Below are 8204 nucleotides of genomic sequence, written 5' to 3'. Positions count from 1 at the left end.
TTCATACCCCTCGTTCGGAATTAGTAGCAACGAATAAAATACGCAAGCATGGCGGATAAGAGAAAAGAAAGAAAAGAAAACAGAAAAGAAAAGAAAATTGATAACAAAAAAAAAGGAAAAGAAAAAAAAGAAAGTCAAATGAAAAGAGGAATTGGGAACTACGTTTGACCTGATTCCTCAAAGAGGATACGTAGGCGCTTCACGGCTCGGTCATAGTTTTGAAAAATGAAAAAAAAAACAATTAAAATATCCCCAAGCAAGAAACTGGGGCAGATGTTGCGTTTGATGTAAATAAATCTAATTCCGAAGGTTGTAATTAATAACCCAAAATTAATGCATTTTTGAGCCTTTTATACCCTTTCTTTCTAGCCCTATCCAAAACCCACATTACGGTCCAAAGAAAGACCTTCCGATCAGTCTTCAAAAGATGCCAAGTCAGACAAATGAAGAGTCTTACCGGCGAACATAACATTCTGTTCCACAGCAGAAAGGACTCTAATCTCCAACAGAAAGAGTCATACCAGAAACACTCCAAAATCCCCAGCTGGAGAGAGATATAAAACGAGAGAGTCTTATTGGTGAAAACCTTCACAGGCACCATAAGGCGATGAAAGCTGAGAGAAAACCAAAATGAGAGAGACTTGATAGTGAAAACCCTTCGGGCACTACAAGTCGAATAAGATTGAGAATCAGAGGGGGAATCGCCAATGGAAGATCTTGAAAGATGATTGACGGTAGAGGATAGGCCACATACGCATGTCATGGCCATTAGAGTCGGTATCTGCGTTTGGTAGGTTTTTATTTATAGTTTCTTTTGTAAAAGAGTCATCGTTTCCTTTGTCTTTTGTTTTGTATCTTTTATCTTTCTCCTTTCATAAAAAAAAAAAAATTCCCCAATAGAGTCTGTCCGGTCAGACAAGTATGAAATGATTTCAGAATATGCCATCAGCTTTCCAATATGAGATCTGACTAGTATATCCAAATGGTATAGTCAGCGAGGAACAAGCGCGAGGCCAGTGTCACAAAGATAACCCCAGCAAAAAGGAATTGACAGAAGGATTGACAAGCGTCAAGAGGGATACCATTGCCTTAATCAAGGTTATAAACCTCAAAGACAAAGCCCGTGAACAAATCAAGGAGAGCAGTGAGCATGATTCGGCGAAATCCATACTAGACTAAAAGGTCGGGGAAATGCCAGTTTCCAAGCTATGCCACAAAAGAAGAGGGATATCCCCCAGCAGGAAGGGATTATCCCCAGCACATAATATTATCCCCAACAAGTTGTGCAACGCAAAGCAAGGAAGGAAAAAAGGAAAAGCCATCCCGTTGGGAGTATCACAACCAACCACCATGTTTTAAACTAACAATTTTGTTTGATTTGAAACAGGTAAAGGAAATGGCATTGATGCCAGAACTGCATGCCACAAGGGATATTATCAAACTGGGGCAGAAAATTTTCCTTCCATTTAGAAAATTTTCTGGAAGTCAGGTACCCCCAGCTGATAACATTTTACCCCCCAACAGGTAAGTAAATAATTCCCCAACAGTGTTATCCCTAGCAGTTGCGAGGAGTCCAATACAAGGTTGGAAAGACGGTATCCGCAGCGGTTCATTTCGGGGAAAGGCAAAACGACTCTCAAGGGAGGTAGTCTTCGAAGGAAGAGGCTATGCAAAAACATAAAAAAAAAAAAAGAATAATAAAAAGAAAAACAAAAAGAATAAAAAGATATAAAAAAAAAGAAAGAAAAAGAAAAGGAAAGTCATCCCCGTCTAAATAATCCCCAACAGTTTCGAGGGAAGACAACACAAGTAAGTAAATAATTCAAAAAAAAAAAAAAAAGAAGAGATAGCGAAGGTTTCATTAATAGGAGACGCACTTCCTAGTTTGAAATCGTTAGAGTTCTACCCATAGGAGATGCATTTCCTCCAAAATTTGAGTTTTACCCATAGGAGATGCATTTCCTCCTAAGTTGAGTTTTACCCATAGGAGATGCATTTCCTCCTAAGATTGTTTTAGTTTCACCCCATAGGAGATGCATTTCCTCCTAAGTTTGAGTTTTACCCATAGGAGATGCATTTCCTCCTAAGATTGTTTTAGTTTCACCCCATAGGAGATGCATTTCCTCCTAAGGTTGTTTTAGTTTTACCCATAGGAGACGCATTTCCTCCTAATTTAAGTTTTACCCCCTAGGAGACGCATTTCCTACTAAGTTTGTTTGAGTCTTACCCATATGAGATGCATTTCCTCCTAAGTTAGTTTTACCCATAGGAGACGCATTTCCTCCTAAGTTTATGTTTTACCCATAGGAGACGCATTTCCTCCTAATTTAAGTTTTACCCCCTAGGAGACGCATTTCCTCCTAAGTTTTAGTTTCAGTTTCACCCGTAGGAGATGCATTTCCTCCTAAGTGGTTGTTAAAGATAAAAAAAAACAAAAAAAGAAAAAAAAAAAAACAAAAAATGACCTAGTCTGACGAACCTTCTCCTAGGATCAAAATCTTAGTCTGATGAATCTTTCTCCTAAGATAACCAAAAACAAAAAATGACCTAGTCTGACGAACCTTCTCCTAGGATCAAAATCTTAGTCTGATGAATCTTTCTCCTAAGATGCCAAAAAAAAAATGACCTAGTCTGATGAACCTTCTCCTAGGATCAAAATCTTAGTCCGATGAATTTTTCTCCTAAGATAGAGACCTAGTCTGACGAACCTTCTCCTAGGATCAAAATCTTAGTCTGATGAATCTTTCTCCTAAGATGCCAAAAAAACAAAAAATGACCTAGTCTGATGAACCTTCTCCTAGGATCAAAATCTTAGTCCGATGAATTTTTCTCCTAAGATAGAGACCTAGTCTGACGAACCTTCTCCTAGGATCAAAATCTTAGTCTGATGAATCTTTCTCCTAAGATGCCAAAAAAACAAAAATGACCTAGTCTGATGAACTTTCTCCTAGGATCAAAATCTTAGTCCGATGAATTTTTCTCCTAAGATAGAGACCTAGTCTGACGAACCTTCTCCTAGGATCAAAATCTTAGTCTGATGAATCTTTCTCCTAAGATGCCAAAAAATAAATGACCTAGTCTGACGAACCTTCTCCTAGGATCAAAATCTTAGTCCGATGAATTTTTCTCCTAAGATAGAGACCTAGTCTGACGAACCTTCTCCTAGGATCAAAATCTTAGTCCGATGAATTTTTCTCCTAAGATAGAGACCTAGTCTGACGAACCTTCTCCTAGGATCAAAATCTTAGTCTGATGAATCTTTCTCCTAAGATGCCAAAAAAACAAAAAATGACCTAGTCTGATGAACCTTCTCCTAGGATCAAAATCTTAGTCCGATGAATTTTTCTCCTAAGATAGAGACCTAGTCTGACGAACCTTCTCCTAGGATCAAAATCTTAGTCTGATGAATCTTTCTCCTAAGATGCCAAAAAAAAAATGACCTAGTCTGATGAACCTTCTCCTAGGATCAAAATCTTAGTCCGATGAATTTTTCTCCTAAGATAGAGACCTAGTCTGACGAACCTTCTCCTAGGATCAAAATCTTAGTCTGATGAATCTTTCTCCTAAGATACCAAAAAGAAAAAAACCTAGTCTGACGAATTTTTCTCCTAAGATAGAGACCTAGTCTGACGAACCTTCTCCTAGGATTGAAATCTTAGTCTGATGAATCTTTCTCCTAAGATGCTAAAAAAAACATTTTGAAAAAAAGTCATTTTCCTAAATCCAGGCGCCCACCTGTATAACGAGAGGAATACATTCAGTTTTACTATCAAGTGTTGAAATTGGGAGCCCGCCCATAATAACAGAGGCATACATTTCAGTCTTTACTTTTCAGGTGTTGAAATTGGGAGCCCGCCCATAATAACAGAGGAATACATTCAGTCTTTAAATTTCTTGCTAGGCGCCCACCTGTATAACAAGGGAATACATCCTAATCTAGTGTTTAGTTCACTCTCAGCGCTGCATCAGTAGTATCAGTGGGCTACGATTTTGCTAACGACTCACAAACCTTCCCAGTGCCAACTAGGTTAGGAAATTTTGTTTGTTTTGATTGTCAGGGACCCGCCTGTAGAATGGAGTTTGTGGTATGTCAAAGATCGAAGAAGTCAGGAGTCCGCCTGTTAAAGATCAAGCAGTGACCCACTGGAAAGCAGAAGGATTACAACAGAAATCCCCAGCATTCAATCCAAGTTAGAAGCTCGCCTCAAGAATGCGAGTCAACAGTCTGAGAGGGTCAACAAAAGCTAGTCACAAAAGAAAAAAAAGAAGAAGAAAAAAAAATAAAAAAAAATGAATGAATCCGAAGCACGGAAGTGGAGAACGGATGAGATCTGCTCAAGAACTAGCGCCTACAACTAGCAAGTATCAAGGTTCAAATCCAAAGTCTGTATGAAGCACCATTCAAGACTCAAGACCAAGTTTCAGAAGAATTGAAGATAGGAATTCTTGTAACTAGTAGCTGATAGGCTTAGTTAGTCTTTTTCAGTTTTCATTTTTGTTGTAATGACAGGACCGCGGACCGGAACCTCAACGGAACAGAACCTCGATCGGCTCTTCACCTCGGTACACTCTACCATCTCTCTCATATCCGAACTACACGTGGCCTGATTCCTGTATAACCAAGGATATGTAGGCAGCTCAGATGCCAGGGCTCGGTCACATTCCCTCCCTTTCCTTAAGTGTAGTCCGTCCAAGTAATGGTCGGGTCAAAAACACGTCTAGTCGTTCTTTGTCGGAAAACTCTTCGTGTTTCCAGTCAAAGAGGGGCAGCTGTAAGCACGTGATTTTTGACCCTCCCCGAGAATTTTCACATTTTTAGCGTGAATATGTGAAATTGGGTCCAATATAGTCATTTTAACTATTTTACTTTATTTCGTTGCAAAAAGAAAAATCACAAAAAATATATATATAAATTTTAGTTTATGTATCCCTCATAAACTTGAAAAAATCAAAAATTGCACTTTATTTTGGTACTTTATATAAATTCGAAAATTAACAAAAAATATATGTATAATTCTATTAATGTTTTGAAGTCAGTTTAATACAAAAAATATTATTTCATATTTTTGTCCTTATTAAAAAACGAAAATTACAAAAAATAGTTTTATTAATATTTTATAGTCATTTTTACTTTGAAAAATACAAAAAATATTACTTCATATTTTACCTTAATATTTACGAAAATTACAAAAATAGTTTTATTAATATTTTATAGTCATTTTAACTTTGAAAAAATACAAAAATATTACTTCATATTTTATCTTAATATTTACGAAAATTACAAAAATAGTTTTATTAATATTTTGTAGCTATTTTAAATCTTTAAAAATATTTAAAAAGATATAGTTTTGTTAAATACTAGTCTTATTTTTGGTAGTTATTTTGCTTACATAGGACTAGTTAAGCAACGTGTTCCTATTTCTCGGGTTTGGGCAAAAGAATAATATTCGGGTTCAAACTACCCGGTTTTAGGCCTAATTTTCGGACCTAGCCCATAATAAACCGTGTCCAGGACACGTGGGGAACCCCACCACGCATGGGGGACATATGCCTTGAACCCCACCACGCGTGGGCTCATTTTTCTGGGCAAAACCCAGTACAAAACACGGACAAAAGCAAAAAGGAACGGACAGACTTTGAGGACTTTGAAGGGAATTTTTGAAAATAGTACTGTTCACTCGTCTTCTTCCAAAAAGAGGAAGAAGACCAAAAACCCTAAAAAACCTCCATTCCCTACTCCCCCAGCAGAACCCGTCACCTCCACGCCCAAAACCTCCATCGTCGACCCCACGTCCACCAAGGCTCCGACCGCCCGTCACCTTCCCCGGCACCCCCACTGCCCAAAACCACCATCAACATCCTCCTCCTCCCAAACACCCCCGAGCACCGGACCAACACCCCCACGCTCGAACACCCCCTCGTCACCACTGTTCGCCACCTTCTTCCTCATCGTTACGACCACCAGTCCAAAACCAACAACCCGTCAGCCACCTTCCTCGTCGGAACTCCATCGTCGACCCCGTCCAAACACCCAGCAAAACCCAGCAGCTATCGTCGACCACTATACACGACGACCTCCGTCGTTACTGTCCCCAACCCACTGTCCAAGCGCCAAACCCTCCTCCTCTCACCTTCACCATCATCGCCACACGAACGACCCTCCATAGCTGCTCCTTTCCTCATCTCCAACGACCCCTTATGTTGCAGCTTCACGCAACAGTTGCTGCATCGAAATACAGCAGCTGTTGCTGCGTCGCTGCATTGCTGAGTAGCTCAATCGTTGCTTCAGTCCGGTGAGGTTGTTTTGTTCGTCGAGGTCCGGCGCGTCGAGTTTGTTCGGTGAAGTCGATGTTGAGGTTTGGTCCATGGCTCTATGCGTTTCTGTTTATTCAGGTTAGTAAGCCTCGATGTATTGGATTAAAGAAATTTTACGTTCAATGTTTGAAGTTGCAATATATCAATTGATATGATAATTTTCTGCTTATGTTTCACCGTATGCATTTTAGTTCATTTTTGTGTTATGTTATTATTGATTACTTGATGTCATTTGATTTAGTTGTATTAGTAGTCCCAAGATTAGTATTGTTATTATTTACGTTCAATGTGTTATGTTATTATTGTCTTAGTTTATTTGGACAAAATTAGTATTAGTACTTGTTGTTGCTACGCCCGAAACACTCATTCGCTTAACTTCTTTTATCAAATCTTGACAAGTTATGAGATTGTAGTTGTGAAGAAGCCGTAAGGTTTAGCATTGTTAAAGGCGTGAAAATGGCATCCTTTAAAAATAAATAAATAATTATAAAAAAAATGAATAAAAAATAATAATAAAATAAATAAAATGAGACGAGCCTCGCCGGAAAAAATGTACAGATTGCGGAGCCCTCTAAATGTATATATTAAATACTTAGATTCCGGGACGGGCCGTTAGCAAATTTCACGGCCTTACCCAAAAATAATAATGCGCTAGTTGCTCTAGGCGCGCCTTTAATAATTTAATTTTCCTAAACTCGGGTGCACATTTATGTGACCCAAATCTAAATCTCAACGGACTCGAAATGCGTCTCTAATCACGGGTATATTGATTATGGCGTGGCCCGAGATGCATTTCCATGACGTTGCAAATCTTTTAAAAAATAAGAATGAGATGAGCCTCGCCGAATAACAACACGAATTGCGGGGCCCTCAGTAAATACTTGTTTTAAAATTACTTAGAATTCGGGAGGGTCGTTTAGCGAATTTCACGGCCTCCGCAAAATAATAACGCGATAGTCTCTTTAGGCGTGCGTTTAATAATTTACATTCTTAAACTCGGGTGTGCATTTCATGCGACCCAAATCCAAATCTCAAAACATCAAATAAAAATGCGTTCCGGATTGTGGGTGCATTTCATGTGACGCAGTCCAAAGACGTGTTTTAAGCGATGTTCACATTCTTGTAAAAACAATAATAATAAAGCGGTTAAAAGTTAAAATTTGCACATAAGTTCATACTTGTATAAAATCAGATAATCAAGCCGAATATAACAGTTGAGCGACCGTGCTAGAACCACGGAACTCGGGAATGCCTAACACCTTCTCCCGGGTTAACAGAATTCCTTATCCAGATTTCTGGTACGCAGACTGTAATATGGAGTCATTCTTTTCCTCGATTCGGGATTAAAATTGGTGACTTGGGACACCCTAAATCTCCCAAGTGGCGACTCTGAAATAAATAAACAAATCCCGTTTCGATTGTCCTTTAATTGGAAAAACTCCCCATGCGCCCTCTCGGATGCAGAAAAAGGAGGTGTGACACCACCTTCCTCGTCGGAACTCCATCGTCGACCACGTCCAAACACTCAGCAAAACCCAGAAGCCATCGTCGACCACTATACACGACGACCTCCGTCGTTACTGTCCCCAACCCACTGTCCAAGCGCCAAATCCTCCTCCTCTCACCTTCACCATCATCGCAACCCAACTCCCTCCAGCTCCATCCTGTCCGACACCACCTAAACGACCAACGAACCAGTCGAAAACCCTACTACAAACACCAACACCAAACAGGCCCGTCACCGTCCCCTCGACCTTGCTGTCGCCACCAGCTTTGTCGCACCCCCCGACCAGCAAAACCACCAGAACCAGTCCGCCATTTTCAGTCCAACGTCGTCAACCTCCAAGCAGTCGTAGCTGCGTTTCCGAGCAACGGTGGGTTGCTTCAAT

This window comes from Nicotiana sylvestris, chromosome 1, assembly GCF_000393655.2.
Source record: "Nicotiana sylvestris chromosome 1, ASM39365v2, whole genome shotgun sequence".
In the NCBI taxonomy this organism is placed as follows: Eukaryota; Viridiplantae; Streptophyta; class Magnoliopsida; order Solanales; family Solanaceae; genus Nicotiana; species Nicotiana sylvestris.
Note: the sequence above shows the minus strand (reverse complement) of the source record.